The following is a 25,157-nucleotide window of genomic DNA, read 5'->3' as shown; positions in this document are numbered from 1 at the left end:
CAGGTGCTTAGGACGGAGCTCTGCACACCGTAAGCGCTCAATAAATACGACTGAATGAATCTCATCATCAATCATATTTATTGAGCGCTTACTGTGTGCAGAGCACTGTACTAAGAGCTTGGGAAGTACAAATTGGCAACATATAGAGACAGTCCCTACCCAACAGTGGGCTCACAGTCTAAAAATCTCGTCCATCTTGCCACCAACCCCTCGCCCACATCCTCCTTCTGGCCTGGAACTCTCTTCCCTTTCATCTCGGAAACCACCACCACTCTCCCCACCTTCACAGCCTCACTAGAATCCCATCTCCTCCCAGAGGTACTCGCCAAGTCTTCATCTCCTCCATACTCTCTCCCTTCTTCATCGCTTAGGCGCTTGGCTCTGTACCTTAGTATTTCTATTAGCAGTAGTAGCATTTATTGAGTGCTTGCTGTAGGCCAAGCACTGTAATGAGCCCTGGGAGAAAAAACACAAATGGGAATTAAACACGGTCGTGGCGGGAGAGGGGGTCACAATCTACCCTTCAAGCACTTGATAGTTCCACAGCCCTATGTATTTATCCATAATTTAGTTTAATATCTGTCTTCCCCTCTAACCTAAGCTACTTTTGGGTAGGGAACATATCTACCAGCTCTGTTAATATCGTGCTCTCTCACATTAATAATAATAATAATAATGGCATTTATTAAGCGCTTACTATGTGCAAGGCACCGTTCTAAGCGCTGGGGAGGTTACAAGGCGATCAGGTTGTCCCACAGGGGGCTCACAGTTTTAATCCCCATTTTACAGATGAGGTAACTGAGGCGCAGAGAAGTTAAGTGACTTGCCCAAAGTCACACAGCTGACAATCGGCAGAGCCGGCATTTGAACCCATGACCTCGGACTCCAAAGCCCGGGCTCTTTCCACTGAGCCACGCTGCTTCTTGGTACAGCGCTGTGTATACCATAGTGCTCAATAGATACTCGATGACCCATGACCATGGTCATGGGTTCTGATCCCGACTCCGTGACTTGTCAGCTGTGTGACTTTGGGCAAGCCACTTAACTTCTCTGTGCCTCAGTTCCCTCATCTGTAAAATGGGGATTAAGACCGTGAGCCCCACATGGGACAACCTCGATGACCTTGTATCCCCCCCCCAGCACTTAGAACAGTGCTTGGCACATAATAAGCGCTTAACAAATACCAGCATTATTATTACTATGATACCACTAACTGATAGATTTCTTGACCAATAGACTGTTCCTCTTTGAGAGAGAGAATCTGGAATCATTCAGCAGCAAGCTTATGCTGTAGTCTCTCAAGTGTTTTGCACAGTGCTTTGCGCTCAGTACATATGAATGATTTCTAGGTGGGAACTAGAGAGGGGCGGTGTCGAGAGTTGGTAAGGGCGGTTTGAGGGAAACTGAGGGCAGATTGCAGTTCTTACCCAACCACGGCGACTACATGCAGCCGTAAGCTCCTTGTTGGCGGGGATCGTCTATACAAAGTCTTCAGTATTGTAGTCTCCCAAACGCTTCCTCCGCATATAGTAAGCACTCAAAAAATGTCATTGACTGACTGATCAGTTGGTACTCTCTCTGCCTAAGCCTTGAGAGCTCCTCCGGCTTCACTCTGGGCTGTGTTAGAACACAGAACAATATAATAATAATAAAATATTTGTTAAGTTCTTACTCTGGGCCAGGCATTTATAATAATAATAATAATAATAATAATGATGGGATTTATTAAGCGCTTACTATGTGCAAAGCACTGTTCTAAGCGCTGGGGAGGTTACAAGGTAATCAGGTTGTCCCACAGGGGGCTCGCAGTCTTAATCCCCATTTTACAGATGAGGTGACTGAGGCTCAGAGAAGTTAAGTGACTTGCCCAAGGTCACACAGCAGACATGTGGCGGAGCCGGGATTCTAATAATACTACTAATAATACTAATGATGGCATTTATTAAGCGCTTACTATGCGCAAAGCACTGTTCTAAGCGCTGGTTCTAAGGCACTGTACTAAGCACTGGGGTAGATAGAGGCTATTGGGGTTGGGCACAATCTCTGTCCCGCATAGGGCTCACGGTCTCAATCCCCATTTTGCCGATGAGGGAACTGAGGTCCAGGGAAGTGAAGTGACTCACCCAAGGTCACACACGGCAGGCAAGTGGCAGAACCAGGATTAGAACCCAGGTCCCCTTACCCCCGGGTCTGTGGTCTTTCTACTAGGCCATGCTGCTTCTCCCTGACTAGGTCTCTCAGCTCTCCAGAAATGAAGATTTCAGTCAATCAAACAATCACGTGGCGTAGTGGAAAGGGCACGGTCTTGAGGGTCAGAGGTCGTGGGTTCTAATCCCGGCTTCGCCACTGACCAGCTGTGTGACTTTGGGCAAGTCACTTGACTTCTCTGGGCCTCAGTTCCCTCATCTGTAAAACGGGGATTAAGACTGTGAGCCCCATGTGGGCCAACCTGATTACCCTGTATCTACCCGGGTGCTTAGAACAGTGCCCAGCACATAGCAAGCGCTTAACAATGCCATTATTATTATTATTTACAGAGCACCTAATGTATGCAGAGCACTAAGTGCTTGGAAATGTACAATACAATAGAGTTGGTAGACAAGATACCTGTCTACAGACATTAAAATAAATTACAGACCGGGGAAACTGTAGACTATAAGGAGTCATTCATTCATTCAATCATATTTATTAAGCGCTTACTGTTTGCAGAGCAGTGTACTACGCGCTTGGGAAAGTATAATACACTAATAAACTGTATACAATAAGGACATGTACCTAAGTGCTATGGGGCTGAGGTGATATCAAAGTGCTTGAAGAGATCACAGCCAAGTGAAGAGTCAGAGCAATGGGTCATTTTTGGAAAACACCTCTCTTTTTCTCTCCCTCTTTTCTATTTGTTTTGACAATTTTGACACCTGTCTACATGTTTTGTTGTCTGTCTCCCCCTTCTAGACCGTGAGCCCGTTGTTGGTTAGGGACTGTCTCTGTATGTTGCCGACTTGTACTTCCCAAGCGCTTAGTACAGTGCTCTGCACACAGTAAGCGCTCAATAAATACGATTGAATGAATGAATGAATGCACGTACCCTCCTTGAATTCTAAATGAATGCTCACTTTGGTATACTGCTGTCATTCCCCCTCTGACTTCTCTGCCCGGTGGAGCTGAGGCGTAGTGAGCGTGATTCCAATTCTGGGGGGCTGCCTGGCCCCTGGAGCTTTACAGTGAGTGATCCAGATCTGCAATTTCATGTTAGGAGAAGCAGCGTGGCTCAGTGGAAAGAGCATGGATTTTGGAGTCAGAGGTCAGGGGTTCAAATCCCGGCTCTGCCAGTTGTCAGCTGTGTGACTTTGGGCAAGTCACTTAACTTCTCTGTGCCTCAGTTACCTCACCTGTAAAATGGGGTTTAAGACTGTGAGCCCCCCGTGGGACAACTTGATCAACTTGTAACCTCCCCAGCGCTTAGAACAGTGCTTTGCACAGAGTAAGCGCTTAATAAATGCCATTATTATTATTATTATTATTCTTATGTTAAGCTGGGCTATTAGAGGGCACTTGGGAAACTGGTTCGGATCCCAGAGAGAGGATAGGCTTAATCAATCACAATTGGAACTTCCGTGAAGTTTGTGTTTTTTTAAGCAAAATGTTGTTTTCCCAAGCGTTGGACCCCCGCCCCCCAACTCCAATCTGGTTTCCGCCCCCTTCACTCCACAGAAACCACGCTCTCTAAAGTCACGAATGGCCTTCTTCCGCCAAAACCGACGGCCTCTTCGCCATCCTAATCCTTGACCTCTCAGCTAGCTTCACCACTGTGGATCTGACCACCCTCTTCTCCTGGAAACATTATCCAACCTTAGCTTCACTGACACTGTCCTCTTCAGGTTCTCCTCCTATGTCTCTGACTGCTCCTTTCTCAGTCTCATTCATTCAATCGTATTTATTGAGTGCTTACCGTGTGCACAGCACTGTACTAAGCCCTTGGGAAGTACAATCTGGCAACAGAGACCATCCCTACCCAACAACGGGCTCACAGTCTAGAAGGGGGGAGACAGACAACAAAACAAGTAGACAGGCATCAATAGCATCAATATAAATAAATAGCATTATAGATGTATACACATCATTAATAAAATAAATAGAATAATAAATATTTACACGTCTACACAAGTGCTGTGGGGCGGAGAGGGGGGGTAGAGCAGAGGGAGGGAGTTGGGGTGATGGGGAGGGGAAGAGGAGCAGTCTCTTTTGCAGGCTCCCCCTCTGCCCCCCAACACCCTAATTGTGGGGGTCCCTCAAGGTTCATTTCTGGGTCCCCTTCCACTCACCGCCTTCATCCGTTCCCATGGAGAACTCACGGCTTCAACCACCCTCTCTAAGGGAATGATTCCCAAATCTACCTCTCTAGCCCTCACCTCTCCCTTCCTTGCAGTCTCGCATTTCCTCCTGCCTTCAGGACATTTCTACTTGGATGCCCACTTCAAACTTAACATCTCCAAAACAGACCTTCTCTTTTCCCATCCAAACCCTGTCCTCCTTCTGTCTTTCCCATTACCGTTGTCAACACCACTATCCTTCCCATCTCACAGGCCCGTAACCTTGCCATTATTTCCAAGACGTCTCTCTCATTCAACCCACACGTTCAATCGGTCCCCAAATCATGTCGGTTCCACCTTCTCTATATGGCTAAAATCTTCCCAAGCGCTTAGTCCAGTGCTCTGCACACAGTAAGCGCTCACTAAATATGATTGAATGAATGAATGAATGAATAAAATCTGCCCTTTCTTCTCCATCCTAACAGTTACTCTGCTGAACCAAGCACTTACCGTATGCCGCCTTGAAATGCATCAGCTCCTGGCTGACCTTCCTGCCTCCTGTCTCACTCCCCTCCAATCCATACTTCCCTCTGCTGCCTGGATAATTTTTCTAAATGATAATAATAATAATAATGGCATTTATTAAGCACTTACTATGTGCAAAGCACTGTTCTGGGGGGATACATGGTGATCAGGTTGTCCCACGTGGGGCTCACAGTCTTAATCCCCATTTTACAGATGAGGTAACTGAGGCCCAGAGAAGTAACTTGCCCAAAGTCACACAGCTGACAAGTGGCAGAGCTGGGATTTGAACCCATGACCTCTGACTCCAAAGCCCGTGCTCTTTCCCCTGAGCCACGCTGCATCTCAACTTCTAAAAAAAGGTCAGTCCACATCTCCCCACTCAGGAAACTCCAGTGGTGGCCCCTTCACCTCCACACCTCCCCCAAATACTCCCGTCCATCACCATCATCATCATCAATCGTATTTATTGAGCGCTTACTATATGCAGAGCACTGTACTAGGCGCTTGGGAAGTACAAATTGGCAACATATAGAGACAGTCCCTACCCAACAGTGGGCTCACAGTCTAAAAGGGGGAGACAGAGAACAGAACCAAACATACTAACAAAATAAAATAAATAGAATAGATATGTACAAGTAAAATAAATAAATAAATAAATAAATAGAGTAATAAATATGTACAAACATATATACAGGTGCTGTGGGGAAGGGAAGGAGGTAAGATGGGGGGGGATGGAGAGGGGGACGGGGTGGGGGGAGAAGAAGGAAGGGGACTTTAAAGTCATCAGTCCGCTCGGCCCCTCCTATCTTACCTCGCCGATTTCTTACTACAACCCACCAGTTTGCACGTCTCGCTTCTCTAACATCAGTTTACTCACTGTACCTCAATTTCATCTATATCGCCACCGACTCTATGCCCGCATCTTCCTTCTGAGCTGGAAGGCCCTCCCCCTTCATATTTGACAGACCATCACTCACTCCACCTTCAAAGTCTTATTAAAATCATTGAGCGCTTACTGTGTGCAGAGCACCGTACTAAGCGCTTGGGAAGTCCAAGTTGGCAACATATAGAGACGGTCCCAACCCAACAGTGGGCTCACAGTCTAGAAGGGGGAGACAGAGAACAAAAGTAAGCACGTTACAAATAGCCCAATTGTTATATTAGTCCTGAGGCACAGGGGCTTGAATGAACAGTTTCAGTCCCAGTTAGATCCCAATATAGGCAGTGAGCGGCAACTGGGCTGACCAGTTGCTCTCCCCAGTGAATTGCTGTGGCGGATTCCTTTGACTCGTTATTATTATGGCTATTATTAGGGCATTTGTAAGCACTTGGGACGTGTCAGGCAATGTTCTAAGTGCCGGGGTAGGTCCAGTCTCCGTCCCACATGGGGCTCACAGGGAGAATGGGTGTTGTGTCCCCATTTTCTGGATGAGGAAACTGAGCTTCCATATATGAATCCCTAGGCCACTCAGAGTGAGTCCAGTGCAAGCAATGGGCCCAGTTTAATGTCTCTCTCCCCCTCTGGATGGTAAGCTCATTGTGGGCAGGGAATGTCACTGTTTATCGCTGTATTGTACTTTCCCAAGCACTTCTGTACAGTCTCCCCCTCTCCCCATCTCCATCCCCCCCGCCTTACCTCCTTCCCTTCCCCACAGCACCTGTATATATGTTTGTACATATTTATTACTCTATTTATTTATTTTACTTGTACGTATTTATTCTATTTACTTTATTCTGTTAATATGTTTTGTTTTGTTCTCTGTCTCCCCCTTCTAGACTGTGAGCTCACTGTTGGGTAGGGACCGTCTCTATATGTTGCCAACTTGTACTTCCCAAGCGCTTAGTACAGTGTTCTGCACAAAGTAAGCGCTCAATAAATACGATTGAATGAATGGATATCTGTCCCCAATTAGCCCTCTTTTCTCCTACTCCCTCTCCCCTGTTTAGCATTTGAGGTTCACCCCAACATCTGCTCCACACCAGATGTATTTATACTCATTTATTTATATTACATTAATGTCTGCCTAAACCCTCTCTAGACTTCAAGCTCTTTGTGGGCCGGAAATATGTCTACCAATTCTGTTATATTCTCTCGAGTGCTTAGAGCAGTGTCCTGCGCACAGTATGCACTCAGTAAATTCCCTTAATTGATCCCCTAGCATCTTATGTCCCTAGAAATTCTGAGTTGCAGGGAAATGGAGGAAACGGGGGTCTGGATTGGTCTGGGTAGAGGTGAGTAGGAATTGATGAGAAATCTGTGAAACTGGAACCAGCTTCCCTAAGTGTGAAGGTATCTGGGGAGGCTTTGAAGCTGAAGGGTGCATGCTGTTGGGAGAATTCAGAAGGGCCAGATGTGTCCTATCACAGGCTAAATCTTTGTTGTTGGGATAAATAGCAAAAGGATGCGGATGAGTCAACTGAGTGTCATAAACAGCCGTGACAAATCCAGGACCCGTTATGGGGTTTATGTCACAGAGAGGGAGAAGATCCTGGTTAGGGATGATGCAAATCATGGGAATAACCTGATGGACTAAAATGTGCGGGTCTATGTCTCCAGAAATTCTAAGTTGCAGGGAAGTGGAGGAAACTGGGGAATCTGATGGGCTGAATGGTCCGGACTTACTCTGAACAAGCTAGAAAGCAGGACTAATAGTAATAGTGCTTACTGTGTGCACAGCACTCTACTAAGTGCTTGCGGGTGGTACAAAATAAGGAAACAACAGGGGAACTCACATAGTGTCATTACTGCCTCTGGAAGACACATCAGTCTACAGCTCCAACCCTGATGACTCCTTAATCAATCCAATTGAATTTAATGAGCGGCTATTGTGTGCAGAGCACTGTACTAAGTGCTTGGGAGAGTACGACGAAGATCACCCCTGTACATATCTGTGATTTATTTGTATTGATGTCTGTCTCCTCCACTCCAGACTCTAAGCTCCGTTGTGGGGAGGGACTGTGACTGTTTATTGTTGCATTGTACTCTCCCAAGCGCTTAGTACAGTGCTCAGGGCACAGTAAGCGCTCAATAAATATGATCGAATGAATGAATAAGATACATGGACCCTATAATTAAGGCGTTAACAGTTCAGTGAAGTGGGGGAGGGCAGGGAGATCGACAGACACAGATCATTCATAAATTCATTCATTTATTCATTCAATCGTATTTATTGATGATGATGATGATAGCATTTATTAAGTGCTTACTATGTGCCAAGCACTGTTCTAAGCACTGGGAGGATACAAGGTAATCAGTTTGTCCCACGTGGGGCTCACAGTCTTAATCCCCATTTGACAGATGAGGGAACTGAGGCCCAGAGAAGTGAAGTGACTTGCCCAAAGTCACACATTTGACAATTGGCAGAGCCGGCATTTGAACCCATGACCTCTGACTCCAAAGCCCGGGCTCTTTCCATTGACTACTGTGTGCACAGCACTGTACTAAGCGCTTGGAAGTCCAAGTTGGCAACATATAGAGACGGTCCCTACCCAACAACGGGTTCACAGTCTACAAGGGGGAGATGGACAACAAAACAAAAAACACGGACAGGTGTCAAGTCATCAGAATAAATAGAAGTAAAGCCGAATGCACATCATTAACAAAATAAATGATGCACTGGTTGATAGAAAAAGTAGAGAAAACTAAATAGATTAGTGTTTGTTAAATTAATTCAAGAATTAGCACCGAGGTGCTTAAGTGGAAATGCCACTTCTTGCTCCTTATTTCTTTCTGTCCGGGTCCTTTTCACTTGAGCTGTCTCCAAATGACAGTATGTTCCTTTTCAATGTTAGCCTTTGGAGAACACGTCTCCATTTGCCCCCTTTGCTTTGCATTGAGATAAACATACTCTGGGGAGCTGGGTATTTTACCCGCCTTCTCCCTGAGACCTTCCCAGAAGTTTTCCCTACCCGCCCCACGGCCCCCTTTGCCTTGATACTTACTTTATTTTTTTTAATTTTTCTTTTTTATAGTGGCATTTGTTAAGCGCTTAATATGTGCAAAGCGCTGGGGGGATACAAGGTGATGAGGTTGTCCCACGTGGGGCTCACATTTTTAATCCCCATTTTAAGAGATGAGGTAACATATATGTTAAATATGTACGCCCCCGTGGTGTACATAATTATTACTCTATTTATTTATTTATTTTACTTGTACATATCTATTCTATTTATTTTATTTTGTTAGTATGTTTGGTTTTGTTCTCTGTCTCCCCCTTTTAGACTGTGAGCCCACTGTTGGGTAGGGACTGTCTCTATATGTTGCCAATTTGTACTTCCCAAGCGCTTAGTACAGTGCTCTGCACATAGTAAGCGCTCAATAAATACGATTGCTGCTGCTGCTGCTGATGTTGCCAACTTGTACTTCCCAAGCGCTTAGTACAGTGCTCTGCACACAGTAAGCGCTCAATAAATACGATTGTTGTTGTTGTAACTGAGGCTCAGAGAAGTTAAGTGACTTGCCCAAGGTCACACGGCAGAGCCGGGATTCGAACCCATGACCTCTGACTCCCAAGCCCGGGCTCTTTCCACTGAGCCACGCTGCTTCTCTTAGAATAGCTTCGCAGGTTGGCGTGTAGACCGAATTTGTTATTTATCTTCTCTTACCTTTTCCAAGATGTATGGTCTTGATTTGTGCTTTCCTTTCTCCTCCATTTAATTTTAAGCTCCCAGAGGGCAGTAATTCCTCACAGTGTTTGGGTCGGTGTTCTCCGGGCTGTAGGGGCCGTGCACAGCCTCATTAATAATCAATCCAGCCGCTGCATGGTTTAAAAACAAATATCTCGATTATTTATAGCATTTATCTACGTGCCAATGAGCCTCACTCCCATTCTGCTTGCTGTTCCAAGGACTCATGCCCCTCCAGAGTTTCTTTCTCTGTCATCTCTTCGCCCACTCCCTCCCTCATCCCCGCCTCCCAGCCCAACAGCACTTAGCAGTGTGGCTCAGTGGAAAGAGCCCGGGCTTTGGAGGCAGAGGTCATGGGTTCAAATCCCGGCTCCACCAATTGTCAAATTGTGTGATTTTGGGCAAGTCACTTCACTTCTCTGGGCCTCAGTTCCCTCATCTGTCAAATGGGGATTAAGACTGCGGGCCCCCCGAGGGACAACCTGACCACCTTGTAACCTCCCCAGGGCTTAGAACAGTGCTTTGCACATCAATCAATCAATCAATCGTATTTATTGAGCGCTTACTATGTGCAGAGCACTGTACTAAGCACTTGGGAAGTACAAATTGGCAACACATGGAGACAGTCCCTACCCAACAGTGGGCTCACAGTCTAAAAGGGGGAGACAGAGAACAAAACCAAACATACCAACAAAATAAAATAAATAGGATAGAAATGTACAAGTAAAATAGAGTAATAAATATGTACAACCATATATACATATATACAGGTGCTGTGGGGAAGATAGTAACATAGTAAGCACATAGTAAGCACTTAATAAATGCCATTATTATTATTTATTTCTATTAATGTCTGTCTCCCCCTCTCGATTGTAAACTCGCTGTGGGTAGGGAATATGTCTGTTTATTTTATTGGCACGTAAATATGTCTGTTTATTTGTTGTTTAATGGTATTTGTCCTCTCCCGAGTGCTTAGTACAGTGTTCTGCATGGTAAGCACTCGATAAAAACGAATGAGTGACTGAATGGTTATACTGTAGTCGCCTAAGTGCATAGTACAGTGCTTTGAACTCATAGAGAAGCAGCATTCATTCATTCATTCAATCGTATTTATTGAGCGCTTACTCTGTGCAGAGCACTGTACTAAGCGCTTGGGAAGACCAAGTTGGCAACATTTAGAGATGGTCCCTACCCAACAGTGGGCTCACAGTCTAGAAGGGGGAGACAGAGAACAAAACAAAACTTATTAACAAAATAAAATAAATAGAATAAATATGTACAAATAAGAGTAATAAATATAGTAATAAATAGAGTAATAGAGTAATAAATAAATAGAGTAACAATAAATAAGTAGATAGTAAATAGAATAAATACAGCATGGCTTAGTGGCAGGAACACACGCTTGGGAGTCAGAGGACATGGGTTCTAATCCTGCCCCCACCACTCATCTGCTATGTGACCTTGGGCCAGCTACTTAACTTCTCTGGGGCTCAGTTGACTCATCCGGAAAATGAGGATTAAGACTGTGAGCCCCAAATGGGACAACCTGATTACCTTGTATCTACCCCAGCACTTAGGACAGTGTTTGGCACACAGTGCTTAACAAAAACATTTATTATTATTATAGAGAAGCAGCGTGGCTTTGTGTCAAGAGCACGGGTTTGGGAGTCAGAGGACGTGGGTTCTAATCCTACCCCTGCCGCTCATCTGCTGTGTGACCTTGGGCAAGCTACTTAACTTCTCTGGGGCTCAGTTGACTCATCTGGAAAATGAGGATTAAGACTGTGAGCCCCAAATGGGACAACTTGATTACCTTGTATCTACCCCAGCACTTAGAACAGTGCTTGGCACATGGTAAGTGCTTAACAAAAACGATCATTATTATTATTATTATAGAGAAGCAGCGTGGCTTTGTGTCAAGAGCACGGGCTTGGGAGTCAGAGGACGTGGGTTCTAATCCTGCCCCTGTCGCTCATCTGCTGTGTGACCTTGAGCAAGCTACTTAACTTCTCTGGGGCTCAGTTGACTCATCTGGAAAATGAGGATTAAGACTGTGAGCCCCAAATGGGACAACTTGATTACCTTGCATCTACCTCAGTGCTTAGAACAGTGCTTGGCACATAGTAAGTGCTTAACAAAAACGATCATTATTATTATTATTATAGAGAAGCAGCGTGGCTTTGTGTCAAGAGCATGGGCTTGGGAGTCGGAGTCCCGCCTCTGTGACTCATCTGCTGTGTGACCTTGGGCAAGCCTCTTAACTTCTCTGTGCCTCAGTTACGTCATCTGGAAAATGGGGATGAAGACTGTGAGCCCCACATGGGACAATCCCATTACTTTTTTTTATCGTATTTGTTGAGCGCTTATTATCTGCCAAGCACTGTTCTATACGCTGGGAGAGATACAAGATAATCAAGTACCTTGCACCTATCCCAGCGCTTAGAACATAGTAGGTACTTAACGAATACCATTGTTATTATTATCAGTAATCGCTTAGAACAGTGCTTGGAGAACAGTAAGCGCTTAACAAATGCCATTATTATTAATAGCTGAATAAATGCGATTGGATTAATGAATGAATGATTCTAAGGAGGGGGGTCTTTGCTTCCAGAATCCTGGCTCATCTCTGCAACCTTTCCTTTGTCTTTTCCTGACTGGGAAGGGTGAAACTAGACCGTGAACACATTGTTGGGTAGGGACCGTCTCTATATGTTGCCGATTTGTATTTCCCAAGCGCTTAGTACAGTGCTCTGCACACAGTAAGCGCTCAATAAATACAATTGAATCAATGAACGAAAACTAGAGAAGCAGTGTGGCTCAGTGGAAAGGGCCCGGGCTTTGGAGTCAGAGGTCATGGGTTCAAATTCCAACTCCCCCACTTGTCAGCTGTGTGACTTTGGCCAAGTCACTTCACTTCTCTGGGCTTCAGTTCCCTCATCTGTAAAATGGGGATTGTGAAACCCTCCTGTGGGACAACCTGATCACCTGGGAACCTCCCCAGTGCTTAGAACAGTGCCTCACACATAATAAGTGCTCATCAAGTCACTTAACTTCTCTGTGCCTCAGTTACCTGAGGAGAAGCAGTGTGGCTCAGTGGAATTATGTTGCCAATTTGTACTTCCCAAGCGCTTAGTACAGTGCTCTGCACATGGTAAGCGCTCAATAAATACGATTGATGATGATGATGGAAAGAGCCCGGGCTTTGGAGTCAGAGGTCACGGGTTCAAATCCCGGCTCCGCCAACGGTCAGCTGTGTGACTTTGGGCAAATCACTTCACTTCTCTGGGCCTCAGTTGCCTCATCTGTAAAATGGGGATGAAAACTGTGAGCCTCCCGTGGGACAACCTGATCACCTTGTGACCTCCCCAGTGCTTAGAACAGTGCTTTGCACATAGTAAGTGCTTAACAAATACCATCATTATTATTATTACCTCATCTGTAAAATGGGGATGAAGACTGTGAGCCCCCCGTGGGACAACCTGATCACCTTGTAACCTCCCCAGCGCTTAGAACAGTGCTTGGCACATAGTAAGCGCTTAACAAGTACCATTATTATTATTATTGGAACAGTGCTACCATCATTATTATTACCTCATCTGTAAAATGGGGATGAAGACTGTGAGCCTGTATATATGTATACATATGTATGTATAGTAAGCACTTAATAAGTGCCATCATTATTATTACTATGAACAAATACAATAAAAAAAATAATCAGGTTGTCCCACTGGGGCTCACAGTCTTCATCCCCATTTTGCAGATGAGGTCACTGGTATATAGTATTATTTATTTTATTTTGTTAATATGTTTTGTTTTGTTGTCTGTCTCTCCCTTTTAGACTGTGAGCCCGCTATTGGGTAGGGACTGTCTCTATATGTTGCCAACTTGTACTTCCCAAGTGGTTAGTACAGTGCTCTGCACATAGTAAGCGCTCAATAAATACAACTGAATGAATGACTGAAGTGACTTGACCACGATCACCCAGCAGACAACTGGCGGAGCCGGGATTCGAACCCCCGACCTCTAGACTCCCAAGCCTGGGCTCTTTCCACTAAGCCCCGCTGCTTCTCTAATAATAATAACAATAATAATAATAATAATAATAATAATAATGGCATTTATTAAACGCTTACTATGTGCAAGGCAGTGTTCTAAGCGCTGGGGAGGTTACAAGGTGGGTCAGGTTGTCCCACGTGGGGCTCACAGTCTTAATTCCCATTTTACAGATGAGGTAACTGAGGCCCAGAGAATCAATCAATTGTATTTATTGAGCGCTTACTGTGTGCAGAGCACTGTACTAAGAGCTTGGGAAGTACAACTTGGCAACATACAGAGACGGTCCCTACCCAACTGTGGGCTCAAAGAGTGACTTGCCCAAAGTCACACAGGTGACAAGTGGCGGAGCCTGGATTTGAACCCATGACCTCTGACTCCAAAGCCCGGGCTCTTTCCCACTGAGCCCCGCTGCTTCTCTTACTGTCCCAAGCGCTTAGTACAGTGCCCTCCCCTCAGAGACCTCTCAATAAATATGATAAATACAACTGATGGGTAGGGACTGTCTCTATATGTTGCCGACTTGGACTTCCCAAGCGCTTAGTACAGTGCCCTGAACACAGTAAGCGCTCAATAAATACGATTGAATGAATGAGTGAAGTGACTTGACCACGATCACCCAGCAGATAAGTGGCGTAGAGGAATTCGAACCCCCGACCTCTAGACTCCCAAGCCCGGGCTCTTTCCACTAAGCCCCGCTGCCTCTCTAATAATAATAATAATAATGGCATTTATTAAGCGCTTACTATGTGCAAGGCACTGTTCTAAGCACTGGGGAGGTTACAAGGTGGGTCAGGTTGTCCCACGTGGGGCTCACAGTCTTAATTCCCATTTTACAGATGAGGGAACTAAGGCTTAGGGAATCAATCAATCGTATTTATTGAGCGCTTACTGTGTGCAGAGCGCTGTACTAAGCGCTTGGGAAGTACAAGTTGGCAACATACAGAGACGGTCCCTACCCAACTGTGGGCTCAAAGAGTGACTTGCCCAAAGTGGTGGAGCCTGGATTTGAACCCATGACCTCTGACTCCAAAGCCCGGGCTCTTTCCACTGAGCCCCGCTGCTTCTCTTACTGTCCCAAGCGCTTAGTACAGCGCCCTTCCCTCAGAGACTTCTCAATAAATATGATAAATACAACTGATGGGTAGGGACTGTCTCTATATGTTGCCAACTTGGATTTCCCAAGCGCTTAGTACAGTGCCCTGCACACAGTAAGGGCTCAATAAATACGATTGAATGAATGACTGAAGTGACTTGACCAAGATCACACAGCAGACAAGTGGCGGAGCCGGGATTCGAACCCTCGACTTCTAGACTCCCAAGCCCGGGCTCTTTCCACTAAGCCCTGCTGCTTCTCTAATAATAATAATTATAATAATAATAATAATAATAACAATAATGGCATTTATTAAGCGCTTACTATGTGCAAGGCACTGTTCTAAGCGCTGGGGAGGTTACAAGGTGGGTCAGGTTGTCCCACATGGGGCTCACAGTCTTAATTCCCATTTTACAGATGAGGGAACTGAGGCCCAGGGAGTCAATCAATCGTATTTACTGAGCGCTTACTGTGTGCAGAGCACTGTACTAAGCGCTTGGGAAGTACACGTTGGTGACATATAGAGACAGTCCCTACCCAACTGTGGGCTCAAAGAGTGACTTGCCCGAAGTCACACAGGTGACAAGTGGTGGAGGCTGGATTTGAACCCATGACCTCTGACTCCAAAGCCCGCGCTCTTTCCCACTGAGCCCCGCTGCTTCTCTTACTGTCCCAAGCGCTTAGGACAGCGCCCTTCCCTCAGAGACCTCTCAATAAATACGATAAATACAGCTGATGGGTAGGGACCGTTTCTATAAGTTGCCGACTTGTACTTCCCAAGCGCTTAGAACAGTGCACTGCACACAGTAAGCGCTCAATAAATACGATTGATTGACTTCCCAAGCGCTTAGTCCAGTGCTCTGCACACAGTAAGCGCTCAATAAATACGACTGAATGAAGGAGTGTAGTAAGCGCTTAATAAACACCAGCCAAAAAACGGCAAACCCTCCTGCTTGGCATCCCCACCCTTCGTGGGGCGGCCACTCAGCCTCTACCAGAGAAGCAGCGTGGCTCAGTGGAAAGAGCCCGGGCTTTGGAGTCCGAGGTCATGGGTTCAAATCCCGGCTCCGCCAACTGTCAGCTGGGTGACTTTGGGCAAGTCACTTCACTTCTCCGGGCCTCAGTTCCCTCGTCTGTCAAATGGGGATGAAGACTGGGAGCCCCCCGTGGGACAACTTGATCACCTTGTATCCTCCCCAGCGCTTAGGACAGTGCTTTGCACATAGTAAGCGCTTAATAAATGCCATTATTATTATTATTATTATTATTATTACTGGCTCTCATTGTACATTTCCATAATTTATTTTAATATCTGTCTCCCTCTCTAGACTGTAAGCTCCTTGTGTCTATGTATATATGTTTGTACATATTTATTACTCTACTTATTTATTTATTGTACTTGTACATATCTATTCTATTTATTTTATTTTGTTAGTACGTTTAGTTTTGTTCTCTGACTCCCCTTTTTAGACTGTGAGCCCACCGTTGGGGAGGGACCGTCTCTATAGGTTGCCAACTTGGACTTCCCAAGCGCTTAGTACAGTGCTCTGCACACAGTAAGCGCTCAATAAATACGATTGATTGATTACCTCAGGTGCTGCGCGAAACGTTGCGCGACACGGGGCAGTCCCGCGCAGGCGCGGGAGCGAGCGCGAGGGGGCGGGGCCGCGCAGGCGCAGGAGAGAGAGAGAGAGAGAGAGAGAGAGAGAGAGAGAGAGAGAGAGAGAGAGAGAGAGAGAGAGAGAGAGAGAGAGAGAGAGAGAGAGAGAGAGAGAGAGAGAGAGAGAGAGAGAGAGAGAGAGAGAGAGAGAGGGGGGGGGGGGGGGGCGGGGCCGGTGACGTATTCGTGACGTAATCAGGGGGCGGGGCTAGACGCTCTATGGACGTAGGGGAGGATGGGCGTGGGGCGGTGACGTAGGCGTGACGTAGGCGCGGGGGCGTGTCCGCGGCCTAGCAGCGGCGGGTGGAGCGCGGCCTGCGGGCGGCGGCGGCTGCTCAGAGTCAGTTGCGGCGGCGTTGGCGTCAGGCATGGTGGGCTTCCCGGAGGCGCCCGCCTTCCACGGTGAGTCCCCAGGGTGTGGTGGGCGAGGCCGCTCGGACGGACGGCGGGCCCGGGGGCAGAACTGACGGGAGAGCTGAGCGGCAGCCTGAGGGAAGAGCCGTGGGGGCACCCCGCCGGAGGTCTCAGGGCCGACCTGAGGGGACAGCTGAGGAGGGGACAGCTGTGGGGACACCCGACCGGCGATCCGAGGGGCGACCGGAGGGGAGAGCAGAGGGGCCACTCGACGAGCCATCTGAGGGGCGACCTGAGGGGAGAGCTGACGGGCCACTTCAGGGGAGAGCTGAGGGGCGACCTGAGGGGCCACTCGACGAGCGATCTGAGGCGAGAGTTGAGGAGCCACCTGAGGGGAGAGCAGAGGGGTCACCCGAGGGGAGAACTGAGGGGACACCCGACCAGCCATCTGAGGGGCGACCCGATGGGCCACCTGGGGGCGACCTGCGGGGCGAGCAGAGGGAAGAGTTGATGGGCCACCTGAGGGGAGAGCAGAGGGGCCACTCGACGAGCCATCTGAGGGGCGAGCAGAGGGGAGAGCTGAGGGGAGAGCAGGGAGGTGACCTGCGGGGTGAGCAGAGGGGAGAGTTGAAGGGCCACCTGAGGGGAGGTCTGACGGGCCACTCGACGAGCCATCTGAGGGGCGACCTGCGGGGCGAGCAAAGGGGAGAGTTGATGGCCCACCTGAGGGGAGAGCTGAGGGGCCACTCGACGAGCCATCTGAGGGGCGACCTGAGGGGAGAACTGAGGGGCCAGCAGAGGGGAGAGTTGAGGGGAGAGCTGTGGGGCCACCCGACCGGCGAACTGAGGGGCGAGCTGACGGGCCACCTGAGGGGCGACCGGACGGGCGAGCAGAGGGGAGAGTTGCTGACGGGCCACCTCAGGGGAGAGCAGAGGGGCCGCCCGACGAGCCCTCTGAGGGGCGAGCAGAGGGGAGAGCAGAGGGGCCGCCCGACGACCCATCTGAGGGGCGAGCGGAGGGGCCACCCGACGGGCCATACGAGGGGAGAGCAGAGGAGCCGCCCGACGAGCCATCTGAGGGGCGAGCAGAGGGGAGAGCAGAGGGGCCGCCCGACGAGCCATCTGAGGGGCGAGCAGAGGGGAGAGCTGACGGGCCACCCGAGGGGAGAGTTGAGGGGAGAGCAGACGGGCGACCTGAGGGGCCACCCGACGAGCCATCTGAGGGGCGAGCAGAGGGGAGAGTTGATGGGCCACCTGAGGGGAGATCTGAGGGGCCACTCGACGAGCCATCTGAGGGGCGACCTGAGGGGAGAGTTGACGGGCCACCTGAGGGGAGAGCAGAGGGGCCACTCGACGAGCCATCTGAGGGGCGAGTTGAGGGGCCACCCGACGGGCGACCGGAGGGGCGAGCAGAGGGGAGAGCTGACGGGCCTCCTCAGGGGAGAGTTGAGGGGAGAGCTGAGGGGCCACTCGACGAGAGATCTGAGGGGCGACCTGAGGGGAGAACTGAGGGGCCAGCAGAGGGGAGAGCTGACGGGCCACCTGAGGGGAGAATTGAGGGGCGAGCTGCGGGGCGAGCAGAGGCGAAGCCCGGCTCCATCCCATCTCCCGAGCCCGTGCAGACCCCTGCCCGACGAGGGGCTCTGTCCCCCCAAAATCCTTGCCACCCCCCTTCCCTCCACCCGGCCCGGCCCCCCTCTCCCTCCCATCCCCTTCTTCCAAAAATACAACTTCTTAGCCTGGAAGCATTTCCAAAAAACTTCGCCGAACCCAGGGACCTGCGATGTGTCATGCAGGAAAACTAATTCTGTGGGGGGTTTTGGTTTTCTTTTTTGTTACTTCACCTACCCACCCGCCCCCTCCGTAGTGCGTTTCTTTTTTGTTTGTTTGTTTTGTTTTTATTAGCGACGATTTTCATGGAAAGGAACAGTTCACCTTTGGGCCGTCCCAGCACGGTGAATTTCAGCCAAGAGAGAAACTCGTGTTCTCAGGCGTTGTGATTTAACTGTTTTCTGGCGTAGGGACGAGGAGGCCCGCAGTTCAAATCGCTTTGTATGTAGAGGACTTTATTAAATTCCTAGCTAATTGCCAATGTACCCCCCCACCCTTAATTGGAAATAGCAAAAAAATCCTATCATATCCTTCCCTGGTATCCAAAAATGTGTAGCTCCACATGTACGATTCTGGAGAATTCCTTCAGATTGCAAAAAGAAAATCCACCAGTGGCGCACATGAACCGACCAAACCTAATCTAATTTTAACATTTTATAGCCTGTGGATAGGGGAGATCTAAGTATTACCTTTTAACTGTTCTACCTTTACTGATCAACTTGACTGAAATTAAGTTATGTCGGCGACCTATCTTTTGGAATGGCATTTCAAGTTCGTGACTGAAGTACCTCACTGAGCACTCTTGGCAACATGTTAAGTGATAGTTTTTGTTTGTTTCATCTACCGTTTTTCTGGTAATTTGTCTCTTCCTTTCCTTTGCTTTTTCTAAGCAGAAAAGCTGTTCCCCAGCCACCAAACATTCCAGCTATCGTTCTCAATTTGGTTTTCTAAATGGGTGAGGGTATCTTGGTATTCTTTGTGAACAGACTGCGCCAGTTCTTACCAGTTACCTCATTTTGTGTTACTGGGCAAGGAGTTCTGGGTGAGAGTGTGGATGACATAGTGCAAACTCACCACCCATATTCTCCGGGCATGAGGACAGAGCTTTACCTTCATCAGACTCATTGTTGAGCATTGGTCTCCCAAACAAGAGCAGTGTGGCCTAGTGGAAAGAGTATGGGCCAGGAAGTACCTTGGTTCTAATGCTGGCTCTGTCACCTGCCTGTCGGGTGACCTTGGGGAAGTCATGTAACCTCTCAGTGCCTCAGTTTCCGCATCTGCAAAATGGGGGTTTAATTCCCGTTCTCCCTCCTAATTAGACTGTGTGGAACAGCGACGGTGTCCAACCTTGATATCCAGTCCAGCGCTTGGTACAGTACTTGGTCTACTGAAAGCGCTTAAATACCACTAAAGAGGGTACGTGACTGTATTTTCGTGGGTGCAAGAGATTCTCTTAGTGATGCACTCACTGATGTGATTTTCACAACCTACTGCTAATGTACAGTGAAAATGCTAAAAGAAGCATAGGGTTCCATAGTGCATTAATGGGCTCCAAGAGCCCCCTCCTAGATTAACCAAACAATACTTAAAGTGCATGGGTAGGTGATCAAATAGCATAAATCTGTACCAATAGTGACAGATTTGGATTCAATTTTTGTGTAAGTATGTAAATCTAGTACATCCTATTTAGCAAAAAGTCACCTTGGAGGAAATTGATCTACCGTTATGCCAACAGCCATTATCCGTGCCTAAATTGACTGTCCTTTAATCACGATCAATTCGGTCAAAGGAAGTGTTTAAACCAAGGTAAACTTGGCCAGAGTTCCTTAAGAAGGCAGTGGTTGTACTTAAATCTGAATTCAATTAGATTGGAATGAGATTACTTTGAATGTTGAACATTTTAGAAGCTATTGTATGATGTCTAAGTATAAATTTAGGTTTGCCTGGAGGTAACATCAGCCTATGTAGTACTTTGTGGTTTTTTAGATGTTTAGCTATAATCCTGATGTAGGAAAATGAAGGTAATTGCTAAACTTGTTCAATCCCAGTGTTTCGCTCCAATTTTGTGAATTTGGTTGTATAATACATTTCCATCCAAGGACTGTAGATTAACCTATCTGGAACTGCATGGGACAAAGGTTTTGTGAAACAAGTGATTCATTCCAGGTCTTGTTTACCCTTTTGCCCTACACAACTCTGTGGCCGTGAACTACAAATTAGGGGAAAACTGAGTTCTGGGAGAGTGAGAGATTCAATTTTCAACTACTAATTCAGAAATGAATGGTCCTTGTTTCGGTCACTGCCTCAAGCTATTTTTAATAAACTTGGTAAAACTTAGTTTTTTGTTTCTCTTTTTTACATGAAGTGCTGTGTTGATTTAAGAAGATGGAGTGAAGTGAAAAGGAAGATAAGGCTAAATCGTATAAGGAAGGTAGGACGTTCATTGCATTTTTCTCATCACCTTCACCTTTTTTCTTTAACCAAGTGATCGGTAGTGTGGGAATCCCGTCGGGTTTAATAGTGGATAATGTGTGCCCTGCCCTGAATGGATAAGGCATTGGATGCATTTTTGTTCAGTAGCTCTACTTTTAAGGGCCCCGCTTCTTTTTTTTTTTTTTTTTTTTGAAATGATGCTCCTGCTCCCGAGTCCCAATTCCCAGATGTTTGTCTGTGTTTAGAAGAACAGATGAAAGGAGCACCACCATTCTGGAGCAAATGGGGCCCCAGGAAATACGTAGGTTTTGTGAGCATCTGGAAAGAACCTCTTCTTTTGGGAATTTAGGATGCCCTTGCTTGGGCGAGCATTATGGAATTAGCAAAGGGGAGTCTGCGGTTCCTTAGTGCTGACATTGGCCACCCAAGTGGTGAGAGTTGACTGTCTTGAGAATTGAGTACTAAATGATAGGTAAAATAAGGCTGCAATCTAACAAATCTACTTCCCCGTTTTCCCCCTCTATTTTTCTCTTACGGACAGTGCTTTTGTTTGGATTATTGATCAGTGTGATTAATGTGTGTCGTGAAGCGTCACGCCAGGCATGAGTAATAAAATTCTGGAAAAAATGAACTTTCTGAGTAGTAGCTCCGAGTTCCTTTGGAGTAGTCCATTTGTCGTATTCAGAGGCAGCCTGGTCTAGTGGAAAGCCTCAGGCTGGGAGTTAGGAGACCCTAGTTTTAGTGACTCCACCACTTGCCTGAGGTGTCATCTAGGGTAAGTCATTTAACCTCCCTGCCTCAGTTTCCTCATCTGGAAAATGGAAATTCAATGCCTGTTTTCCCTCCCTCTTAAGGCATGGACTATGACCTTTCTTTCTAAAGACTGCATTATCTCTTTCAGATGGTTGCAAAGTTTTGCTCAGTTTTTCAGTTGTTCAAAGAGTGTAATTTGATGAGCTGTTTTAATGACCTATGATTTGGAAAATTATTTGTTTCTGGATTCACTTGTCTTGAGTTAGGGTGTGATGAGCTTCCTATATGTAGACCTTAGTTTATTTCTTGAAAATGTGAATTTTATATTCGTATCCAACAGACAATCACTCTCCCGACCTCTCCAAGAGGCCTTCCGTGACTAAGCCTTTATTTTGTCTCCTCCCTCTCCCTTCTGCGTTGCCCCAGCACTTGACTTGTACCCTTTATGCACCCCATGGCACTTAGGTCTATAACTCTAATTTATTTTAATGTCTTCCCCTTCTAGACTGTAAGCTCCTTGTGGGCAGGAAACATATGTACTAACTCTGTTATATTTTACTCTCCCAAACGCTCAGTACAGAGCTCTGCACACAGTAAGCACTCAATAAATACGATTGAGAACACCAACTTTATTGCTTTTATTGTCACTTTCTTGAGTAATATGATTGTCAAAAAATTTTTATGCCTTCCCTCCCCGTTAGAGGGTTAACTCCTTGTGGATAGAGGAAGCATCATGGTGTAGTGAAGCAGCGTGGCTCAGTGGAAAGAGCATGGGCTTTGGAGTCAGCGGTCATCGGTTCAAATCCCGGCTCTGCCGCCTGTCAGCTGTGTGACTTTGGGCAAGTCACTTAACTTTTCTGGGCCTCAGTTCCCTCCTCTGTAAAATGGGGATTAAGACTGTGAGCCCTACGTGGGACAACCTGATCACCTTGTAACCTCCCCAGCGCTTCGAATGGTGCTTTGCACATAGTAAGCGCTTAATAAATGCCATTATTATTATTATTATTAGTGGGAAGGGGAGTCTGTGTCAGGATCTGTGCTCTAATTCCGGCTCTTCCACTTCTCTGTGCCCAAGTTTCCTCCTCTGAAAAATGGGGAGACAAGCTCCTCCTCCCCTTTAGACTGTGGGTCCCATGTGGACAGGGACCATGTCCAACCTTACCTTGTATCTACTCCAATGCTTAGTACGGTATTTGGCATAGAGTAAGCACTTAAGTACCGTTATTATTAGTCGTATTGCTTCATTTGTGTTTTAATGCCTAAGCACTTAGTATAATATATTACACCCAGTGGGCCCTCAATAAATAAAATTACTACTATTGAATGTGAATTTTAGACCTGGTTGCTAACTGAAGGGATATTTTGGCTTCCAGATAGGTAATAACTGTCAAGCATTCATTTTTAATAATTAATCCATAGGCCTCTGCATTTCAGTTATAAGTACCTGACTGTGGAGTAAGTTATGGAAAAATGTAAAGTAGGTAATAAATTGTAGAGTGAGCTCTGATTCCACTGTTGGTTACCTCTTTTTCAGCCTCTCAGCGAGTTCTGAATGCCTTCAAAGGTGATTTTTTTTCAAGGAAACATAGTTTACCCACATGCCAATTTTCAGATACCTGGAGGCGTAATTAAGTCTTGTTTCCTTTTTCATCCTAAACCCTGAAGTTGTAAAGAAGACCACAGATGTGTCTATAAACATGTACCCATCCCCTTAATTTGGTGTAATAATTTTGGTAGTCTTGTGGATTTATCTCCCCTTCCCTTTTTAATCAGAATGCACAAACCACTCACCTGCAATATTTCTCCTTATTGACAGTGCCTGGTACCATTTATGAAATCATCCTGTCTTCCAGGAGGTCTGACTAAGGCTAATATGGAAAACGACCCAGTATTTATGATCACCTACGCTGCCTACTTTTGGAGAGTGGAGATTATTTATAGCTTTAGATTTCTATCTTTCAGAAGCAGTGACTCTGATAATAATACCGACTCCACTTACGGAAATGCAGGGCCTCGATTTTTTTCTCCTCTAACAGACAAGGGTGCAGTGCTAGTACAATGCTATTCGTTACTTTTGATCCTTAATTCTTAACACTTCTGTTTGTCCTTCTTCAAGGACAAACCTAGTTCAGGAGCAAGGAGGTAGGTGATAGGCAATATGTGTCCTTTTATATTTATAGAATGTTGCACTGAAGTGTCCAGAAGTATATTGTGCAGTCTTAAATAAGCCTAAATGGATATTTTTTCCATTGCTATATCATATCTAGTTTGATCAGCTGCTTTTAATGTTTGATTGTTGTGATTTTCCAAGAATTCTTTCACAGTTCTGATTTTCAGAATCAGGACAAGGTGCTTATTTTGCAAGTTTTGCAAGTTCCTTGGTTTGGAAGTTTCTGGAAAAGCCTTTGATGGGTTAGCAAATTGAAAAAAATGGAATAACTTTTTGGAAGGCTTTTGGAATTTCAGAGGTTGGTCCTCTAAAAATCTTTTAAGATTTGGGTTTCTCCTACCTTTCTTTGAAGCACCCCAAGTACTTTACAGATAACCCTTTGAAATCAATCAAGTGTATTTATTGAGCGCTTACTTTGAAAGATAACAAAGATAACATCTTTGAAAAGGAGGTGATCTAGTACAGTAATAGATGTCCATTTTATAGATGGAGAAATCAAGACGCTTAGAACTCAAGGGATTCATCCACAGTAAAGTTTTTTTTTTTCCACTGCATGATTTCAACAGCCTGGATTTGTCAGTTGCTGGATTTCTGACTGCATTTGTTTAAAAATGTCAACACCAGGCTGACAGGTAGTTATTTGGATTCATTGCCACCGGGTTTTTTTTTGTTTGCTTTTGTATTTTGAGTTTTCTGAGTAAAAGTCCTTAGAAATTATTGGTAGAAAACGAGGGAAAGAGTTGCTCACTTATAAATATGTGTCCCTCTTTTCTCAGCCCCCATCCCTTCACTTATTTTTGGCAGGTAGTCTGTGTAGCTGAATGTGTTCTCCCAAGCACTTAATACAATGCTCTGCACATAGTAGATACTCAATACCATTGATTGGTTGAAATAGATTTTGAAACCATCCACCTCAGAATAAAGAAAATAAATCTGCAGTCCAGATCCCAATAAAATTTTCCTGCACTGTCTTTCACACTAGATTTTATTTATTAGTCCTAAGTTGGTCTCTTAGTTTTTTTAATTTTAAATCCATAACTGTTAGTTTACAGTGTTGGGAACCATTGCCCATTTATACGGCCCCCTGATAAATGGGAACCATCAAATTTATAGAAAATGGACTTTAGCTTAGGAATTCCATTGTGTTTTAGGGTTAACCGTTACACCTTTTCCAGCTCTCCAATTGATATAAATATAATCAAATGATATAATCATATGGAGACATTAAAATAATGAATTCAGAGTCAATTATCCTCTCACTGTAACTTCCATGATCCTTGCACTGACAGTGTTTTCAGTTTAGTTATGTCTTAATTGTATACCTTAACTTCCTGTATTTTAAATGAAATATTAGAGAGCAAAATCCCATTTTGACTTTCTGCTCTGAGTTTATGGTTTCTTTCGTAATAATAATGATGGCATTTATTAAGCGCTTACTATGTGCAGAGCACTGTTCTAAGCACTAGGGAGGTTACAAGGTGATCAGGTTGTCCCACGAGGGGCTCACAGTCTTAATCCCCATTTTACAGATGAGGTAACTGAGGCCCAGAGAAGATAAGTGCCTTG

The 25,157-nt window shown here is 46.1% G+C and overlaps 1 protein-coding gene across 3 annotated transcripts in view; it reads left to right on the top strand.

The window, feature by feature from the left end:
- Positions 1 to 25,157, top strand: part of CBFA2T2 (CBFA2/RUNX1 partner transcriptional co-repressor 2) — a 185,252-nt gene that overhangs the window by 18,637 nt on the left and 141,458 nt on the right. For 2 of the 3 annotated variants that reach the window (XM_038750180.1, XM_038750178.1), the window contains exons 1-2: positions 16,604 to 16,672; positions 20,601 to 20,666. The gene's annotated coding sequence lies outside the window, so the exon portion shown is untranslated. Of the gene's footprint in view, positions 1 to 16,603; positions 16,673 to 20,600; positions 20,667 to 25,157 lie in introns of those variants that run through there. The other variant, XM_038750179.1, reaches the window with a different exon arrangement.

The sequence above is a fragment of the Tachyglossus aculeatus genome, chromosome 8 (assembly GCF_015852505.1).
Source record: "Tachyglossus aculeatus isolate mTacAcu1 chromosome 8, mTacAcu1.pri, whole genome shotgun sequence".
Lineage (NCBI taxonomy): Eukaryota > Metazoa > Chordata > Mammalia > Monotremata > Tachyglossidae > Tachyglossus > Tachyglossus aculeatus.
This window is presented reverse-complemented; position numbering and strand designations above follow the sequence as displayed.